Below are 22,511 nucleotides of genomic sequence, written 5' to 3'. Positions count from 1 at the left end.
CATCATATCCACTCTGTGTCAGACCTTAGTGTCATCAGGAAAAAGACAAACTTTTCGAATCACTCAGCAGGTATCACTAAGGTAGGGCTGGCTATGTTTTCCTCATAGATTTATAAGAGAAAACTTCCAGCAATGGGACCGGTAGTAAGAGTTCATCCCCTAAAGTGAACAGACAACTATCAGAATACTTAGAAGAAAATGACATCCTCACCCCAAATCAATTTGGATTCCGAAAGGCTCTGAACACCAAATCACTGCTGGCCACGCTTTCGGACACCATCCTCCTTAAATTGGAAAAAGGTCAACATTCCTACTCGCTCTTCTGGATCTCTCCGCAGCGTTCGACACCGTGAACCACACCTCCCTTCTACAGCGTCTAGCAGACATCGGCATCACAGGATTGGCGTTCAACTGGTTCAAATCATTCATTGAAAACAGGTTCTACAAGGTCAGGATAAATAACAAAGAGTCACACCTTATCAGATCAAATCTGGGGGTACCCCAAGGATCATCACTATCACCCACGCTATTCAATATTTACCTCCTCCCACTCTGCCATCTACTAACCAACCTCAAGCTAACGCACTTCATATACGCGGATGACATACAGATTCTAATCCCCATAGCTGAATCACTTCACAAAACTTGGTCTTACTGGAATAGTTGTCTCACGGCAATCAACAACCTACTCACCAGCCTCAACCTCATACTTAACTCCAACAAAACCAAAATCCTCCTAATAGCCCCAGACAACAGCATTACGCTTAACCCTCCTATCTCTTCCCAACTCTCCATCACATCTATCGACCACACAACGCATGTAAGAGACCTTGGTGTGCTACTAGACAACCAACTCAACCTAAGCAAATTCATAAACAACACCACCAAGGAATGCTTCTTTAAATTGCAAGTATTAAAAAAATTAAAACCACTTCTGCACTTCCGAGATTTCCGCCTGGTATTACAATCTATCATCCTCCCGAAACTGGATTACTGCAACTCACTTCTCCTGAGCCTACCCGCCAGCACAATCAAACCTCTTCAGATGGTCCAGAATGCAACAGCCAGGATCCTCTCTAACACCAATAAAAGGGAACACATCACCCCTATCCTCCAGAACCTTCACTGGCTGCCAATTAAGTTCAGGATACTCTTCAAAGCCCTTATGATGATCCATAAGGCCTTACACAACACCTCCCCCCTCAACCTAACTTTCCAACTTCAGCGGCACACCACTATGAGACCCATCAGAAGAGCGTACAAGGACATGCTACAAACCCAGCCTGCCAAAACTTCACTTAGGAAACACGCTCTTTCCACAGCTGGCCCCTCACTTTGGAACACGCTCCCTCCAGACCTCTGCCAAGAACCCTGCCTCTTGGTATTCAAAAAGAAGCTAAAGACATGGCTGTTTAGCCAAGTGTTCCCTGATAGCTAAGAGCCGATGAATAGAGCTGGACAGACACTGGTCCACCAACCCCACTGTAAATATGTTTTGAATTGTTTAGGCTTTGAATTATACTTCTTTTTGCTAATCATGTTTTGAAGTGCACTCCACTGGTTTCTCTGTAAGTTTTCAGTTTTCAACTACTGTTTCAATGTATCCGCCCCTGAGGTGACAGTTCAGTTCTCTTTAAACCGGTGTGATATGTATTCTATACAGGAACACCGGTATATAAAAAATTAAAAATAAATAAATAAAGGAAGAGTCAGTGGTTAACATAAGAAGTGTCTTGCTGGGTCAGACCAAAGGTCCACTGAGACTGTAATAATGGACAATTCAGATCTCTAGGAAGTACCCAGTAGATCCTACAGTGTAGATCCATTTCTTGTTGCCCACACCCAGGGATAAGTGGTGGCTTTTCCCTAGTCCACATTGCTAATAGTCGTTTATGGAGTTTTCCTCCAGGAGCTGTTTTTATTTCATGCTGGTGGACTGTCAGACTTTTTACTTTTATCTATTTTTTGTACTTTAAGTTTTTACAGTAAAAGTTATTCTTATTTTGTAGCTGCACTCAGTTGTGGCCATCCTGGTTTTGAGGGACTGTATGAGTGATCTCCTTGCACCTGACTGCTTTGCTGTCCTCCATCAATGAATCCTGATCTGGAGCTCCAGCAAGGTTTTCCTCACTCCCTGCAGCATCTGAAAGTGGCCCCTTGTTTATATCTGGGAATACCCAGGAAAAAGGGGGACACACAAACAAAAATATTGAAAAGAACTAGGCTCCGGACAGATTCCAGATGTACTTCTAATCATACTTTTTTCTCAGAGTGAATTCTGTTTGTTACTACCTTCCATTGTCTGTTCCTCAACCAGTTTCTAATCCAGTATACCACCATCGGGAAAATCCCTAGGCTGTTTAATGTAGTGGGGTAATAACCAGACACAGCTTGGGAAACAAAGCTCCAGAGCCCTAAAGTCAGAGGTAACTAGCAAGTCAGAAACAACCATGGCCAGGGATCATGAGAGGCCAAAAAGGGGAATCTGCTGGCCATTCCCTTGGTGAACCAGATTGATTAATCCTGGTTAAGGGGGTTGGAGGGAAATGGAAATTGTTCCGTGCAATCAGAAAGCTGCCTAATCTCTCTAGTGAAGTGAATTTCCTGCTTTTCACAACCTTGCTGTGTTCCCAGTATCAGTTTGTCTTCATTCTGCAGGTCCTCAATCCTGCCTCAGCTGCAGCCTCACCCCTGGGCCCACTATGGTTCCTTATGTGATGGAACTCCTAAATTGTGTCCATGGAGTTGAGTGTGGCTTTGAAGAGATTTGGGGTATGGATGCCCCACGTTTTCTATGTGGGAAAATTGGAAAAATCACTGTGTGTGGTACCAGTAAACTGTCACAAGATGGCATATGTAACCCCAGGGTTAAAAATTTAAATAAGGGGGTGAAGATTTTTTTTTTTTTAAACAGCACTGACCTGGGTCCTGGATGCTGATGAGGCTGGGGTCATTATGGCTCATACCTGTAGACACTGGGGAGGGGGCTGTCATGGCCCAGATCAGGGCTCTTTGATTTTCTGTAGGTTGCTGGAGGAGGCAGCTGAGGGTGTATTCCACAGTGTCGAGGAGAAAAGATAAGCAGCTCAGTTGATGTGAGACAGCCATGAGGGTTCTCTCCCTGCCCCATAGCTGCATTTAAGAAAGAGCCATCAGTGCATGTTGTCCCAGGCCACAGTGAGGAGCGAAGGAGGGGCAGAGCTGTGGCCGCGATCAACGGGGCTGAGTCAGATTGCCGCAGTACCTGTCAGTGGCTGCAGCGGCAGTTTTAGGGAAGCTGCCGCTGCCAAGGAGAGTGAGTCTTCGGCATTGGGTACCCTTGGGAAAGTCCCCAGCATCAGCAGCAAGAGTAGGCTGCGAACATGAAGTCACTTTTGGTTTAGTGACAAGAACTGGAAAAACGTTAAAATGAAATGAAAGGAGAAAAAAACAAATTAAAAATAAAATAATTTTCCATCCTAGCTGGGGGACCTTAATAAAGTCCCCACGTGTTTTTCAGATTTCCGGGAGTACTTTGACAGACCTGGTTTTTAAAGGTGCCAAACCAGTTAAACTATTCTAAATTGAGCCCAAATGCTGGTGGTGGACAGCTGAGGGAAGGTTCCTCACCCCCACTATGCCTATTAAAAGGAGTCTGAGAGGTTTAAATGGCTAAAAATGATAGTATTTGGAAACACTGGTAAAAGTGGCAAAAACAAGCTTAAAAGCAGGGATACTCACTGTCAAAACACTAGTGGTCACCTGAGAGAGATTGGGAGACCTCCTAAATGTTATTTATTTGGAGAAAATCCATTGGGAAAAGGAAATTTAATTGAGTTGCCATGTGATCCATTTTACACCTAAAATAGGGTCTAAAATGTATTTTGATACTTGGAAACTGCATGTACTATCTTGGTGTTGTGGGTATTCATAGCCCCTATTACAAGCATTACTTATGATAAAAAGCGGTGAAGATGCAGTGAAATACTTTTTGCCATGTTACACAAGAAGTCATTATTCTAGTTCTCCTAAGTTTTTTTTGTTTTTGATCATAAGTAGCTTTATAATTACTAACAAGTATTCTATAGCATTTATGCTTCAGTTTTGTGCTTTGCTTTTGCTACACAGGCAGATGCCGCAGAAGGCAGATGCTAGATAGAAATGTGCTGTTTTAGCAGAAAAATATTGGGCCTCAGGATTACAGAAGTTATGTTTAGAAACATTAAGATTGTGCTGTCACTTCGGGCCCATAGAAAGCATTTGCATACAAAAAAAGATGAATTTACATGCAGAGTGAGAGTGAATTTGCATATAGCCATTTGGAGTAATTGTTTATAATAAAAAGCCATTCATAGAAATGTTGACAATTGTGTAACCTAGTTTAGGGATTGGAGATGTACAAGTGTAAATCCTATATAATATCTTATTATCAGTAAAATCATTAAAGAGAGCGAGTTTAATACTTTATGTCTAGCGTGGTACTCTGTCTCTCTCTCCATCAGGTATGCCTTATTATAAGATTTAATAAAAAAAAGTTTTCCTCCATAAGCATCTATTCATTGATCCACAACATTGAAGGAATAAATTGAAAGAGAAACCTTAAATTTATGTGTACCAGACTCCAGTTCAATAAAAAACCCTGATTCAGTCTAGGTTTTCCACACAGCGGGCTTCATTTTACAGCAGTGCTGCTGAGGATTCTGAGGATTCTGTACACCCTCTGACTTAATATCATAGTGATATTAAGTCGGAGGCCCCAAAATTTTGCCGGCATCCATTTTCCAAACCCGTGGCTGTCAGTGGGTTTGAGAACCGACGCCGGAAAAAATGACCGTCAGCTGTCAAACCCGCTGACAGCCTCCGCTCCTGTCAAAAAGGAAGCGCTAGGGACGTTCTAGTGTCCCTAGTGCCTCCTTTTACCGTGGGCCCTAATTTGCATTGGCCACCCTCCTGAATCGCGCACCCAGGAGCGTGGCCTGTGGGTGCGCTGGGAGAGCGGGCGCTCGCCCACTCTCCCGCACGTTTTTATGTATCGGCCTGTATATGAGAGAGAGAGACTCTTTATATCACTGTAGGAGGGTCAACTAGTAACTCGAGGTGAGGTTTTGGTGGTAGTCTAGGGTTTAGGGGCCAGTTTTACATGCACAGTCAGATATATGAACAGCACAGTACACATCAGTGAACATTTGATGTGATTTGGAGTGAGGAAAGGTACACAAAGATGAGATTTGTACATTGTACTCTTGCCCTAGCTTGATAGCACCTAGGTAGAGGAAATGCTTATCTGGAGCACTTCACAAAGCAGTAAAGTTGCAGTAACTCTAAAGTTACCCTAACCATGTCCCTTTTTTTATTATAGGCAAAATGATGAATCTAGACCTTACAGGGTCATTTATCAAATTGCTATAAGGCGTTTTTGCATGAGTTAAGCCCCTTTAACGCATCCGAAAACACCTTAATGCATGGTGTGATGCAAATCAGAAAAAAAGGGAGGAGTTTGGGGCATGATTTGTGACCGAGTGGACCTTTTTTCACAGATGCCAGCCTAGCTGTCAGGGCCCTTCTGAGAGTGAGTGAGTAAGAGAGAGAGAGATAAAGTAGCCATAATGCCCTCATCCTAGGTAGTATTTATATTTCTATATGAGGCACACCTAGTAAAGTTAGGTAAGGTTTAGGTATTAGTGTAGGGGTTAGGGGCCACTTGGACATTGAAAAAGAGATGTACGAACAGAACAGCGCTCCCTTGTGAAGATTTGATGACCTTTGGAGTGAGGAAACTCACCCAAAGATGAGATTTGTGCAATGTTCTCTCAGCCTAGCTTGATGTTACCCAGGTAGAGAGTCCATCAAGCTAGGTTGAGAGAATATTCAACAAATCTCATCTTTGGGTGAGTTTCCTCACTCCGAAGGTCATCAAATCTTCACAAGAGAGCACTGTTCTGTTCGTACATCTCATTTTGAATGTCAAAGTGGCCTCTAACCCTTATACTAATACTTAAACCTCACCTCGAGTTACTAGGTGGGCCTCTTATAGAGATATAAATACCTACCTAGGATGAGGGCTTTATGGCTAGGTTCTCTCTCTCTCTCTCTCTCTCTCTCTCTCTCTCTCTCTCTCTCTCTCTCTCTCTCTCTCTCACTCCCAGTTTTATGCAGAATAACTATACTTGCAACCTTAGAGAATCCAGGCCTTAATTTGTTATTGACTAGAAGGTAATAGGTTATACATCCTTACTCATAAGTGCATTGTGTAAAAAATGTTCTTCAGATTCACATTGCTATCCTCATCCATTGTTTCAACTAGCCTCTATCCTGTTCAGATTCCCATTTGACAGGTAATAACAAGTACCTCTGCATTTATTGCTGCTCTTTCATCTATTATCCCTCTGGTGTCAGCAAATGACTATCTAAATGGAACCAAACTTCACAAGCTGTGAGACCCCAGCACAACTAATGCTAATGTTCATTATTTATTAATTTATTTATCTATCCGATTTCTATTCTGCCTTTCATGCACTTCAAAACATATTACATTCAGGTACAATCTGCTGCAGGGCTTCCTTCCCTTTGAGCCTGGCAGGTATATGTAGAAATATTCCATTCTGTACAGCAAACACCCAGTTAGAGTTGCCTATGGGGCGGATTTTAAACCCCCTGCTCGCGTAAATCCGGCCGGATTTACGCGAGCAGGGCCCTCCCGCGCCGGCGGCCTATTTTGCATAGGCTGCCGGCGCGCGCAGAGCCCCGGGACTCGCGTAATTCCCGGGGTTTTCGAAAAGGGGCGGGAGGGGGCGTGTCGGGGGCATGGCCGCATGACGCGGCGTTTGGGGGGCGGGACCGGGGGCATGGTTTCAGCCCGGGGGCATGGTTTCAGCCCGGGGGCATTCCGGGGGCGTGGCCGCGCCCTCCGGAACAGCCCCCGGGTCGGGTCTTGGCGCGCCAGCAGCCCACTGGCCCGCGCGGATTTACGTCTGCCTCCGGCAGGCGTAAATCCCTGGATAAAGGTAGGGGGGGGGGTTTAGATAGGGCCGGGGGGGGGGTGGGTTAGGGAGGGGAAGGGAGGGGAAGGTAAGGGGAGGGCGAAAGAAAGTTCCCTCCGAGGCCGCTCTGATTTCGGAGCGGCCACGGAGGGAACGGAGGCAGGCTGTGCGGCTCGGCGCACGCAGGCTGCCCAAAATCGGCAGCCTGCGTGCGCCGATCCAGGATTTTATAAGATACACGCGGCTATGCGCGTCTCTTATAAAATCCAGCGTACTTTTGTTGGCGCCTGGTGCGCCAACAAAAGTACGCGATCGCGTATTGTTTAAAGATCTACCTCCCCGTGTTCAATGTCATCAAGTGTTTCTGCATACAAAGGTACATTTTTCAAAGGCTGAGTCAAGATCTATGGATAAAGGCAGGGGTATTGTGGATAGAATTGTTCAATCTGCCAAAGTGGATTTTTATCCATCTAAAATTCTGTGCATACTTTCATAACACGCACACCTGCAGCCAGACTAAATAGAGGAATTATGTGGGAGCAGGGGTTGCTTGGTCAAGGGAGAAAGCTGTAAGATTTAATTTAATTTCCAAATATATGTGTGCATTCTTTATGCCCTCATCTGAGTCAAGTAAAGGAATGTGTGCATTTTTTTTATCCTCTTGACAATCCAATCTTCAGCCATAAGCTATGCGGTGAGTACAATGTGTTTGAAGATCAGGTTGATTTGTACAGGACTGAAAAGTATACCTGTACTTATTAAAAATGTACCCTGTAATTGACATTTATTTATTTAGATTTATATTCCACTTTTTGCACTTTTTTCAGCGCTTCAAAGCGGATTACATTCAGGTACTGAAGGTATTTCCCTATCCCCAGAGGGCTTACAATTTAAGTTTGTACCTGACATGCATAACAAATGGTAACATATAATATGCAGTTATTTGTCATAATCAGTAAATATCCCAAACATACATATATAAACGCATGTTAATTATCTTGGATGAGAGAAGGATGCTACAAAAGAAACAAGCATTATTGGTGGAAAGAAAGTTCTAGAGCAAGGGATCTTGATGGGGTTGGAAGAGGATATAGAACAAACTTCCAGTGGATACTATCAGAATTCAAGAAAGTATGATACATAGTGCTAGAGATGTAAAAGGTTGAGGAATACCATACTCCCCCTCCCCACTCTCCAAAGCCTTGATCCACAGATGCCTCCTCCCTTACCCCAAGGCCTTTATCTGCCATTAATCCTCATCAGGCCCCTTGTGTGGCCTCCTCCTCCCGCAAATAATGTTCTTCTTTCATCTTCTATCTGCTTTGGGTTTTCTCATTTGCAGACCCTGCATAGGTTATCCTGTTCTATGATGCATGCCTCCTCCAGCCTATTCCCAGCCTGACTAGAGACAATGACCAAGGCCGTGATTTTATTGCATTTCTCTTCTAAAAATTTCATCAAAGGAAATGAGTATATTTTATTTTCCATTTTTTCAATGCACTCTGGCATTTTACACTCCATATATGCGACTCCCTTTCCTCCCTGTGTGTCTCTGTTCTTATCTCCCCTTTGCCTGTTTATTTCTCCTCTGTGTGTGTTTCTGCTTTTCTCTCTCCTGTCTCCCCTGTGTGCATCTCTGTGCTCTTCTCTCCTGTTTACCTTTGCATGTCTCTTTTGCTTCCGTGTTATCTCTCTCTCTCTCTCTCTCTTGTTGCTCTTCTTTCCTTTCTCTCTGTTTGTCTCTCTCTCCTATGAATCTCAGTTCTGTCCCCTCCCAGTATTTCTGTCTCTGCTCTTCTCTTTCCCCTGTGCCTGTGCATGCTATTCTCTGTCCTCTCCCTTTCTGTATCTCTCTCTCCTTCATGTGTCTCTGCTCTTCTTTGTCCTCTTCCTTTCTGTGTCTTTCTTGATATGTGCCTGCTCTGTTATTTTTCTCTCCCACCCCATGTGTCTCTGCTCTTTTGCATTCTCTCTAAATTTCCACCTGCACTTCTGCTCTGTGTACAGAACTAAAGAGCTTGCAGCCAGCTTTTGAAAGAAAGCACCAAGACCTGGTGGCATTCTGGTTCTAAAAATGCAGGGATTTTAGTTTATTTATAACACCTGCAATCAAAAGACAGCAAAGCATGTAACAATTGTTGCAGTTCTGGCCGCGAGCGCCGCAACCAGACCCTTACCTCCGTGCTCCTGGACCTATTCCCACTTCTGGAGGCCTGGTTTGCGCCCTGTTCGGCAGCGTCCCTGTGGGGGCCGCGCCGCCGGGAAGCTTCCCATGGACGTCCTGCTTCTAGGCGCGCGTGCCACTTAAACGCTTTTCTAGACCGTTTCCCACCAGTGATGACTCCGCCCAGTTCCTGACGTCAGACGCCGCGGTCTTGATAAGCTGGCCGCGGACACTCAGTCTTTGCCTTGCAACGGGTTTACCGCCTGGTTCCCTGTTGCGTCGTGCCCTGGAGTGAGCTGCCTTGCTACTCGCTCCTTTCCTGCTTGCCTGCTACAGTACCTGCTTGGTTCCTGCATGGTTCCAGTACCCGAGTCCTGCTACAGTTTCTGCCTGGTTCCAGTACCCGAGTCCTGCTACAGTTCCTGCCTGGTTCCAGTACCCGAGCCCTGTTACAGTACTTGTCTACTGTCCTAGTCTGGTTCCAGTTCTCAGTCCTGATCAACAACCCGCCTAAGTCCCAGCGGCCGGGCCCCTACGGGCTCCTCCCGCTTCCAAGGGTGAAGCCACCTAAGTCCCAGTGGTTGGGCTCCTACGGGCTTCTCCCGGGGGAGTACCAGCTTCCAGGGTGAAGAGCATCTACGTCCTGCCTGAACATCCGCCTCCCGGCCTGCCACATACTAGAGACATTGACCACCTTTCCCAGTCTCCTGCAGGTCGGCGTAAGGGTCCACTAAATTGAGACTCCATAACAACAATAAAAAATCAAAAGCCATCTAAATAATAACACAATAAAATGTGCACATAAAGATATATTACAAATAATTCAACTTTAAAATTTAAGATCTAACCCACCTCTCTCATACCTACCCAGCACCAAATGCCACCTCAAACAGTCTCGCTTTAGTTAATTTTTGCAACTTAAGATAATCAGTTTCCAATCTACATTCCAATGGCAGATTACTCCCCACATAACGGAACAGTAGCTAAAGGCTTGTTGTGTTAGTTCTAATCTAGCTACCACTCCTGCAGGCAAAGTTAACAAAGACTGCTGGGATGACTTTAGCAATTTACCTGGAGTGCAATGGAAATCTCATGTGCAAACAAATGAAAAATCAATGACAAGATTTTAAATTGTACCCAGATTTTCATAGGTAATCAGTGCAGTGCTTTCAAAATAGGAGAAATATGTGTATCAACCTTGTTTCCTCTCAATAATCTGACTGCTGTATTTTGAAGATATTATAAATGCTGTAATTTATTGGCTGGAAGACCTTGCTACAGGGAATTACAGAAATTCTGATGACTGCTCACCAGTGCATGGATCACCACCACCAGACTGCATTTGTCAGGAAAAGGATGAATCTGTCAGGTTTGGCATAGCTGACAATAATACACTTTTTACCACAGCTGCTATTTGTCCCTTTAATGATAATTTCCTATCCAACACAACCCTATGCGCTTAAATTAATCTTTAAGTGTCAATGTGGTTCCTACAACCACCAGCAAAACCTCCCAATATCTTCCCCTGTGTACTCAGCCTCAGAAGCTCTGATTTTAAAGGGTTAAGCTGCAATCTGACTTTAGCCAGCCAATCACTGAAGTGTAGAGAGATTGGTGGGGAAGCAGAAGAGAGAAAGAGTGAGATACTTATCAGGTATATATAGGAATGTGGTTTTGTTGAAACAAAAGGGAAATTTTAAAATAATTTCTCATTTTGCTTTATTTTTAAGAAGTCACAAGACCTGCCTCTGCCAAAAAAAACCCATCACCAGTGCCACAAATTCTAAAAATTGAATTCCTTTCAGGTCTTCCCCCTCTCCATCTCCCTCCCACTTCCGCAATTCTCCCACCCAATGCCACCTTACTCTATCCATTGGTCTGTAGAAATTCAAATCCTCAGGAGCTCCTGCCCCACCAGGTTTCTTCATAAAAATGTCACTAGATGGCTTTGAGACTCATGCCATAGAACCGGCCAGTGTCATTTTTAAAAAGGGACCAGTGATGGATTTAGGGTTTTGCCATCCCTAGGCACTGTGGAGGCTGTCACATTCCTCCTCCAATAATGTCAGACAACAGAGAGCAGAAGGTCTAAGGCGCAGCCCTACAGCTTCCTGCAGCAGCTCAGGGGTAGATCCTGTGGCAAAAGTTAGCAAATTCTGAAGCGCATTGGTAAATATGTCCACCATTTATATTATATTACACAAATGACATAACTTTCCAGCCATGCTTGTGTCTATAATTTTCTTTTTAATTTGTTGAGGAAAAGAGACCTCATGCAGCAGTAGAGGGAGGAGATCTCAGAGATAGGGAGAGACGAAGGAAAGGGTGAGAAGTCCAGAGCTGGGTAGAAAAGGGAGGAGGACCAGGAATGGGGTGAGGAGAAGGTGAAAGGATTAGGGACAGGGGGAAGAATGTGAGAACAAAAAAGGACCGGGGATGGGGGGAAGAGAAGAGAGATAGAGGAATGGGAATGGGAAGGATGGGCGGTGGGATGATCAGGAATCGGGAATGGGAAGAAGAGGCAGGGTTAGGGATTTCTAGAATTGAAAAAGAGGAGAAAAGATTGGAGGGTGGGTTCTGGGATCTGGGGAAAAGGGAGTGGTAGGAAAGAAGGTAAGTTCTGGGATCTAGGGGAAAAAATCCAAGGTCATGGGAGAGAGGATCTGAATTGTTTTGGTGGGGGTGGGGAAGGAGGCAGGTGCAGTGCCGGTGCAAGAGGGTCCAGCCACCCTAGGCAATGGCCATCACCACATTTCTCTCTCCAAAACCACCCCATATTGTGCAAAACATACCTCCAAATCTCCAACATACTCAATTTCTCCCATGCCCGCCTCTCCAAACTCCTTCCTTATCAAAAATGCCGCCCTTGCATCATGCTGCGGTGCCCCACCCACTTTCAGCATCCTAGGCGACCGCCTGGTCCTCCTAATGGTCCCACAGGCCTTGGGCAGGTCCTTACTGTACGTTGGTCCTGCACCCTCTAGTATCACCTCTCTAACCTTCCATCCAATCTGGATACACACAACCGGTACCAATTCCTTCTCTCTCACAAACACAAACACTGCCTCCTTTCCCCCTTCCCTTCTGTTTCACACACAGACACATCACCCAGCTGATTCCCTTCATATCCCTCAGCCTCTATCCTCATCCCCCAATGATCCCACACTCAGTCCTTCCTAATCTCCCCAAAATGATTCCTCTTACTGCTCCAGATTGACCCATCTCATTCCCTGCAGACTGCCTGGGAGGGAAGGGACTGGATTAGGAAGCAGAGGGCTGTTCTCTGCTGACTGAGATTTGGTATAGCCAGAAGGCAGTAAACCTTTAGCCAGCCTGCTGCCCCTAGATTTTTACCCCTCCTAGGCACAGATCTGGTGTGCTTATTGATAAAACCCAGAAGGAACCCAGCAGGACAGAAGTGCCTGGAGATCCATCCTGCCCCATTTGAATTTCTAAAGACTCACGGATGAGGTAACAGGACTCCTGTAGGGAAAGGGAAAGACCCAGGGGATTTTTATTTTGGGGTTCCAGTGCCGTTTATTTTTTTTTTAGTGGAGGAAAACGGACCCTGATCCCTGCATTTCGTTTTGTTTTCCATTTCATTTGGTTTATTTTGTTTCGATAAACATAACAAAATGAAATAAACTACAAATTAAATTTTAAAAAACAACCACCGAAAACCCCCCACAACATATTTATGTGCAGATCTCTAGTATATTGTGGACTCTTTCCTATAGGTCTTCTTCTGGTCAACATTCCAGCTCCACATAAGCATATTCTTTCTTGCAGTTCCTTGAATGGCTCAAAAACATTATTGGAGCTAAGCCACCTTAATAAAATTGCTGGTGCAGAGGTGCCATCCTCATCTTCCTTAATAAGGGTAATGATGTATTTTCTTTGTCTTAATAAGAGGAAATACATTCCCTCTAGTTTTGTTTCCACCTGAGTTTGAATCCTGCTGGAAGGACACAGATGATAAAGCTACAAATCAAGTAAGGTATATAGTATTTCAACTGATCAGAGAGAAAAGCAAGTTAGCTAGGCCTTGCTGTCTTTACATGCCATCCTAATCTATGTTTCTGTGCGGAAAATTTAGCAATAATTGCTCAACTTTGACCCTGATGTTTTTCCCATTGACATTACGGAGATATTTTTATTGATAATTATGCGAAAATTTTATCAGAGCAAAATTAAAAACTTTAACATAGGGGTGTGCAGAGTCAACAAATTTGTTTTGTTTCGTTAAGTTGCTTTGTAGGTCACAGTCATTCATCAGCTGTCATTTGTTTTTTCATTTTGCATTGAAGTCATAGAGGGACGCAATCCATAACTCCATTGACTTTGATATAAAAGAAGAAAATAACGGGCTGGGGTTGGGCCCCATCGCCAAAACTCAGGCTAGGTCTAACACTGGGGCCCATCCCGTCATGGAGGCCTTGGGCCAATGCTGGGGTCCAGCCTGAAGTTGAGTCCCTTCAATGAGCCTAGATCCAACGCCAGGGCCCGGCTGAAGGCCAGATCCAATCACCAAGATCTAGGCTTGACACTGGCTCCCATCACCAAGCCCAGGCCTGATGCCAGGGCTCTGCCCAAGACTAGGTCTCATTGTCAAGACCAGGTCCTAGGACTAGACCTGGAGCTAGTTCTCATTAGGGATGTGCATGCATTTAAAACAAAACTGCAAAATGTGACGAATAAGACTAATTTGTTTCACTCAGGGGGCCCGAAACCGAATCAGGGGCCCACCCGATTGGCCTAGGATGAGGTGTTGGGGTTGCGTTCAGGCATAGGCTGAAGCCCAAAGCAGGGACCACAGCCTAGGCCTGATCGCATCACTGGGGTCTCCGCAGAACCCCCGCGAAAATAAATAAATAAATAAGATCTTACTTGATCCATCGGGTTTCATCTATGGCTGGGTCCTATGGCCTGGGCCTGATGCTGCAACCCGACCTGGAGGCCAGGTCTCAGCACCAGGGCCTTGGCTTGGACCCAGCCCCGATGCCACCCCCCACCCCTACCCAGACCCAGGCCTAAAGTCATGGCCTGGCTCAGAGGCTGGGTCCCGACGCCTGGGCCTAGGCCCAGGGTCAGGCCCAAGCCTAGCTGACATGGGAGCTCCCCCATATGGCATCTTCTTTCTTTGGCTCTTCACTGCCAAATAACAGTGTCCACTGGGGTCATGCCAGAATAACTTATTGCCATACATCAAAATGGCGCCATCCATGGGGTTGAATATGCTGGAGTTAATTCACTCAAGCATCACCCCATTGGATGCCATCATTTGGCAGTGAAGAACTGAAGAAAGAAAATGTCAGACAGGGGAGCTCCCAGGCCTGGACACCGAAGCCTGGGCCTGATCTTGGGCTGAGGCCCCGGCGTCAGGACCCAGCCTCCTGGTCTGGTTGTGGCATCTGGCCTGGGTCCAAGCCAAGGCCCTAGCATCAGGAAATGGCCTCTGGGTCAGGCTGAAGCCTCAGCTTTGAGTAGGCTGAGATCACAGCAACCTACCATGCCCTTGACCTTGGGAGGAGGTGTTAATTGTTTGATTTGCTTTTTTTCTCATGAATGAAAACAAATCAAACTACAAACTGAAAATTGTGGGAAAAAACCTCCCAAAAATGAACTGAATAATGAAAATGAAAATGTTTGCTCTGCACATCCCTAGTTCTCATTACCAAGACCCAAGCCCAGGCCTAGGCCATGGCCTGAGGCCAGGTCCCATCAAGGAAACCTAGGCCTATGCCCGAGGCTAGGTATCATCACAAGGGCCCAGATCCAACACCGTGGACATTTCAACAACTATACATCAAAATGATGCCATCCTCTCAGGAGGAAGGTACCACACTAGCATCACTGCAGCACATCCTTTGGGCAAACAGCAACAGCATTATTTTTATTCAATGAAAGAAGACGGACTTTGGCAAATGGAATTCATCTTTGGATTGGCCCCTGGCATTGGGCCTTGAGCCAGGCCTTGGCATCAAACTTGGACCTTGGTGACAGGACCCAGTCTTAGGCTGCCCTGATGTTAGGCCTGGGCCTAAGCAATAAAACCTCTCCATGGGATAGGCCCCAACATCAGGTTTAGGCCTCAGCAACAAGACCAGGCTGAGGCCTGGTCCTGCAAGAGGCCCCCCTTTTTTTTTTAATATATGATTACACAAATACCCCCAAATTTTGGGATATTTTCATCTGAGGCTATTTTTTATTTGCTTCATTTGTAACAAACCAAAAATGGCCTCAATCTTCATGTTTTATTCATTCATTTAATACAAAAACACATCCCTTCTTTTTTATTATTTTTATTTGTTTATTTTGATTTATCACAATTTCATACAAAGTAATCAAAATGATGTCCTTTTGGATAATAGAAGGACTAGGGGGCACTCCATGAAGTTAGCATGTAGCATGTAGTGCGCACAATTAAGCTCTGGAGTTTGTTGCCAGGGGATGTGGTTAGTGCAGTTAGTGTAGCTGAATTTAAAAAAGGTTTGGATAAGTTCTTGGAGGAGAAGTCCATTACCTGCTATTAATCAAATTGACTTAGAAAATAGCCATTGCTATTACTGGCATCAGTAGCATGGGGTATACTTAAGTTTTGGGTGCTTGCCAGGTACTTGTAACCTAGATTGGCCACTGTTGGAAACAGGATGCTTTGAGGTTCTACAGGCCCTTGACCAATGCTTGGGAGTGTTCCTCCCTGCCCCCTCTTCCACCACTCCTTTATAACTTGGTTGCAATGCAACTCCAGCTGTCAGTTGCCTTCTGCTGTAATTACACATGAAAGCCAAGGTCAGGCCAGTGATTTGAGGTATGTCCTGCACTTTGTCTTTTTAGTTTGTAACAGCAGCTGGATTGTAAACCAAACTGTATAGTATAGAAACGTGGAGCAAAGCAACTAAGAAATGGGGGCTCTGTCTCTGAAAATTATGGAAGCAATACATCAGTAAGATAAATTCATTGGGTTATGCGCCATGTCACTTCATTAGAAATCCCATGTCTGCAGGTAAAACAACGTTTTATCCATGGGAAGGGCTTTCATTATTACCCTGTCAGAATTTTCATGTTGGCATCACATACAATCTGTACATGCAGTGGGTGATGGTACTCTAACTTCCTGTACACTTCCTCCCTTTCATGAGGCAGCAAAGTGAAAAATATGATCATTGAATTTCCCCATCACATTAGTCTGGATATACCTTAGAAGGCTTTTTGAAGATCCTGTTCTCTTGCTACAATCTAATGAATATATATAATACCTAATGCATCATCTTAAGGCATACGGAGTTTGACTAAAATATCTGGTGAATGTTGGCTGAGGTATTCTGCCTACTACAGTCACAATAGACTGAAAAGACCTAAGGGCTAGAAAATACAGCAAACACAAAAGTTTGACAAGGATAGTTACTGCATGACCCCTGACTCTCAGCAGGTCAAGACCTCACGCAAGGCCATAACAGCACAGTACGAAAAAGCCAAATAAGGAAACTCAACTTGTCAGACAGCACCAGTGAGCTACCTCTAAACCTTAAAATTCGGAATTAAGCAACTCTTTATCTTATAAGAGTCCTTGTTTCTCCTTTTCTCCCTCCTTTTCGATCCTCCTACTTTCCCTCTCCTTCTATCTCTTTCTGCATAACAGCAGTCACCATGCTGCTAATGGCTCTACAGTGGCAAAAAGGATCTTGCACAATGCTGGCAGCTTTATAATACAAGTTAATCGGGTACTGACAATGCAAACTACTGCCTATAGCTTGCATTAATGCACTGGTGTTATTTTCCTTGAAATATAACTTTCACAGCCTATTCACCACTTTAATGAATAGCACCTGAATAATTAATTTTATGATTTTGGTATATTGGCAAACTATTTGCCATTCACATGATATTCCACCTCATTAATATAACAACATTTACAATAACTCCTAATTGTCATACTTATTTCATATCAATATTTTTCTTGCAAAAATAATAATTATAATAACTTTTTTTTATATTCCACCTTTTGTGACACTGTAATGCGTATTACATTCACTGAAGTAAAACTGAGTTTATCATGCAAAGTTTACTTGTGATAATGGTTTTACTAGTCATGGTGATAATTTTATCATTCCATCATCATTTTTTAATGAATAAGCTCCCTAACTCGATCACAGTCTCATTGCAAAATATGTTCAAACAGCATCATTTCAAATTTAATTCTAAGAAAGCAGTGAAATAAACACTGTTTTCCCTTTATTCTTATCTTCTAAGTTCACTAGAAGAGGGATACAGTATACTCAAGTCCCTGAATGTTTTCACAGTTAAGGAAATCTGAATACAGGATATGCATCTCTATGTAAACAGCAAGTTATCCTTTCCCTGTCCCTCTCTTTACTGCTTTATCACCACACGGTTGGAAAAACCTCTCTGCATTAACTTTGATCCAATACATGGTGGCCTGGCTACCCTTTTTATCACGAGTAATTTTGACTGGTCTAGCCCAATTACTCATTTCTGTTTGTGTTATCAGTAGCAAGACTGTAACAACTGATACCAAGCAGTAAAATGCAGCTATTCTTAAAGTCTATCCAGGAAATGGTAACAGATCAGGAAATATGAGATCCCCTTGTGTCATGCACCATCTACATTTTCGGTATAATATGCAATAATTTGTATCATTTACAGCTCATAATATTAATTGAAGGCAAAGTAAAACATCATGATTAGTATAGTAGCCAAGACAGCAGCTTTGCTCATTATGTTGAAGGTTCTCTATATTCTCTTCACATCATTAAAAAAAAAAGCCTGCCAATAACATATCATGAAAGAAAACTAGAACTGATTTACCCAGGCTGATCACACAACCAAGAAACCTCCTTGAACATTCTATTTAATCATTTTCTAGACCGCTCTTACCTCCAGTCCCAGACCCAAGCCAGCCCCAGCAGATGCCGAGGGAGATCTCCTGACACTCATGCGGTAGCTTGCCGCGAACCATCTGCCTTCCCCACTCCTGGGACCTCCGACGTGGTCTTTCTCCGTCAGCGCGGCAAAACGCCATGCTCAGCCAATCTCTGATGCCACATCTGTCCTGGGTCCTCCTAGGCGCATGCATGCACTGATTTTGCCCTTCTTAAAGGCCAGTGGCGGGAAGCCATGGTTGGCACTGCCTGATGACATTATTCCATTATATAAAGCCTGCCAGAACACCTCTTCAATACCTCAGCAATAAGTCAACTTTGTTGGAGAAGTGCTTTGCCTCTGTGTTCCTAGTTCCTGATCCTTGCCTCCTGGTTCCTAATTCTGCTGTGTGTCCTTCCTGAGTTCCTGTGTCCTGTTCCTGGTTCCTTGGCAATGATTTCTTGTCTTCGCAGTCAGTCTCCCCTTCGTCTGTCTTCAGTGCCTCCTCTTGCTCCCGTGGTTCCTCATCTCATTAGATTGAACTTCGGGCTTTGACCTATTCGTTGCAGATTACACATTCGTTGAAAACGAATGCATATCCCTACTATCCATTTCTTTTGCTTGGGAAGGAGGTCTCTATAATCACACCAATATAAATGGATGTTCAACTTTGCCTTTCCAGTTGAATCCACAGGGCCTCCTCCTTATTTTTTAAGGCCTGCAGTTCTGTTGCTTTAATATAATTTTTTACAGTATATATAATGCCACTCCTCCCCCTTTCTTCTTATTCCGAACTTCCTGAATAGGTTGTCGCCCTGAGTAACTATATTCCAGTCATTGTTTGTCATGTACCTCATCTCTGTGACAGCCTCTACATCTAAGTCAGCTTCTTCTATGACTGCCTCTAGATCCAGAGTTTTATTTCCAATACTATGGGCATTAGTTTGCATAGTTTTCCAAATATTGCCCTTTTTCTCATTTCTGTACAAATATTTAATATTTTACACACCTGAGGGCTTTTTTCATTGTACTTGGTTCTTCAATTAGAATAAATACTGCTCCATTATTCCTCTGCCTTCATTACCTCCCAGTTGTTGATCAGGCACAGTTCAGACATGATCCTGGTATTTTTGTACCGTAAAAGTAAATGGTTTGTTATGCTTCTTTTTGAATTATATTAGCTTTTTCCAGGATAGGCCATTGGAATATTTCAGAAAGCTTTATTGATATTCTGACTGTGAAGATCATGTGGAAAATCTGCTTCAGGGCTCCTTTTTTGTGTGTTGCAGTGCTATTCTTATAGAATGCGTTGCCTTTAGATATAAGATTAGGCTTAAGAACATAAGAACATAAGAAAATGCCATACTGGGTCAGACCAAGGGTCCATCAAGCCCAGCATCCTGTTTCCACAGTGGCCAATCCAGGCCATAAGAACCTGGCAAGTACCCAAAAACTAAGTCTATTCCATGTAACCATTGCTAATGGCAGTGGCTATTCTATAAGTGAACTTAATAGCAGGTAATGGACTTCTCCTCCAAGAACTTATCCAATCCTTTTTTAAACACAGCTATACTAACTGCACTAACCACATTCTCTGGCAACAAATTCCAGAGTATAATTGTGCGTTGACTAAAAAAGAACTTTCTCCGATTAGTTTTAAATGTGCCCCATGCTAACTTCATGGAGTGCCCCCTAGTCTTTCTACTATCCGAAAGAGTAAATAACCGATTCACATCTACCTGTTCTAGACCTCTCATGATTTTAAACACCTCTATCATATCCCCCCTCAGTCGTCTTTTCTCCAAGCTGAAAAGTCCTAACCTCTTTAGTCTTTCCTCATAGGGGAGTTGTTCCATTCCCCTTATCATTTTGGTAGCCCTTCTCTGTACCTTCTCCATCGCAATTATATCTTTTTTGAGATGCGGCGACCAGAATTGTACACAGTATTCAAGGTGCGGTCTCACCATGGAGCGATGTAGAGGCATTATGACATTTTCCGTTTTATTCACCATTCCTTTTCTAATAATTCCCAACATTCTGTTTGCTTTTTTGACTGCCGCAGCACACTGTACCGATGATTTCAATGTGTTATCCACTATGACACCTAGATCTCTTTCTTGGGTTGTAGCACCTAATATGGAACCCAACATTGTGTAATTATAGCATGGGTTATTTTTCCCTATATGCATCACCTTGCACTTATCCACATTAAATTTCATCTGCCATTTGGATGCCCAATTTTCCAGTCTCACAAGGTCTTCCTGCAATTTATCACAATCTGCTTGTGATTTAACTACTCTGAACAATTTTGTGTCACCTGCAAATTTGATTATCTCACTCGTCGTATTTCTTTCCAGATCATTTATAAATATATTGAACAGTAAGGGTCCCAATACAGATCCCTGAGGCACTCCACTGTCCACTCCCTTCCACTGAGAAAATTGCCCATTTAATCCTACTCTCTGTTTCCTGTCTTTTAGCCAGTTTGCAATCCACGAAAGGACATCGCCACCTATCCCATGACTTTTTACTGTTCCTAGAAGCCTCTCATGAGGAACTTTGTCAAACGCCTTCTGAAAATCCAAGTATACTATATCTACCGGTTCACCTTTATCCACATGTTTATTAACTCCTTCAAAAAAGTGAAGCAGATTTGTGAGGCAAGACTTGCCCTGGGTAAAGCCATGCTGACTTTGTTCCATTAAACCATGTCTTTCTATATGTTCTGTGATTTTGATGTTAGAACACTTTCCACTATTTTTCCTGGCACTGAAGTCAGGCTAACCGGTTTGTAGTTTCCCGGATCGCCCCTGGAGCCCTTTTTAAATATTGGGGTTACATTTGCTATCCTCCAGTCTTCAGGTACAATGGATGATTTTAATGATAAGTTACAAATTTTTACTAATAGGTCTGAAATTTCATTTTTTAGTTCCTTCAGAACTCTGGGGTGTATACCATCCGGTCCAGGTGATTTACTACTCTTCAGTTTGTCAATCAGGCCTACCACATCTTCTAGGTTCACCATGATTTGATTCAGTCCATCTGAATCATTACCCATGAAAACCTTCTCCATTACGGGTACCTCCCCAACATCCTCTTCAGTAAACACCGAAGCAAAGAAATCATTTAATCTTTCCGCAATGGCCTTATCTTCTCTAAGTGCCCCTTTAACCCCTCGATCATCTAACGGTCCAACTGACTCCCTCACAGGCTTTCTGCTTCGGATATATTTTAAAAAGTTTTTACTGTGAGTTTTTGCCTCTACAGCCAACTTCTTTTCAAATTCTCTCTTAGCCTGTCTTATCAATGTCTTACATTTAACTTGCCAATGTTTATGCTTTATCCTATTTTCTTCTGTTGGATCCTTCTTCCAATTTTTGAATGAAGATCTTTTGGCTAAAATAGCTTCTTTCACCTCCCCTTTTAACCATGCCGGTTATCGTTTTGCCTTCTTTCCACCTTTCTTAATGTGTGGAATACATCTGGACTGTGCTTCTAGAATGGTATTTTTTAACAATGACCACGCCTCTTGGACATTTTTTACTTTTGTAGCTGCTCCTTTCAGTTTTTTCTAACAATTTTTCTCATTTTATCAAAGTTTCCCTTTTGAAAGTTTAGCACGAGAGCCTTGGATTTGCACACTGTTCCTTTTCCAGTCATTAAATCAAATTTGATTATATTATGATCACTATTGCCAAGCGGCCCCACCACCGTTACCTCTCTCACCAAGTCCTGTGCTCCACTGAGAATTAGATCTAAAATTGCTCCCTCTCTCTTCGGTTCCTGAACCAATTGCTCCATAAAGCTATCATTTATTCCATCCAGGAACGTTATCTCTCTAGCGTGACCCGATGATACATTTACCCAGTCTATATTGGGGTAATTGAAGTCTCCCATTATTACTGCACTACCAATTTGGTTAGCTTCCCTAATTTCTCTTAGCATTTCACTGTCCATCTCACCATCTTGACCAGGTGGACGGTAGTATACCCCTATCACTGTAGTCTTCCCTGACACACAAGGGATTTCTACCCATAAAGATTCAATTTTGTATTTAGTCTCATGCAGGATGTTTATCCTGTTGGACTCTATGCCATCCCGGACATAAAGCGCCACACCTCCTCCCGACTGCTCCTCTCTGTCATTGCGATATAATTTGTACCCCGGTATAGCACTGTCCCATTGGTTATCCTCTTTCCACCATGTCTCTGAGATGCCAATTAAGTCTATGTAATCATTTACTGCTATACATTCTAATTCTCCCATCTTACTTCTTAGACTTCTGGCATTACCATACAAACATTTCAAAGTTTGTTTTTTGTTTGTTTTCATTCTGCTTTTTAATTGATAGGGATAAGTTAGAATTTTTTAGCTCAGGTGAGTTTTTAGTTACAGGCACTTGGACTACTTGGGATTTAGGAGAAAGTTAGGTTTTCTTCTAAAAGGTAAAAGTTTCAAGTGGTTAGCAGGTAATAGTCTGGGAGTAAGACGAGCTGGCATAGACG

The sequence above is a fragment of the Rhinatrema bivittatum genome, chromosome 1, assembly GCF_901001135.1.
Source record: "Rhinatrema bivittatum chromosome 1, aRhiBiv1.1, whole genome shotgun sequence".
In the NCBI taxonomy this organism is placed as follows: domain Eukaryota; kingdom Metazoa; phylum Chordata; class Amphibia; order Gymnophiona; family Rhinatrematidae; genus Rhinatrema; species Rhinatrema bivittatum.
The sequence above is the reverse complement of the archived record's forward strand: the minus strand, read 5'-3'. Positions refer to the sequence as shown.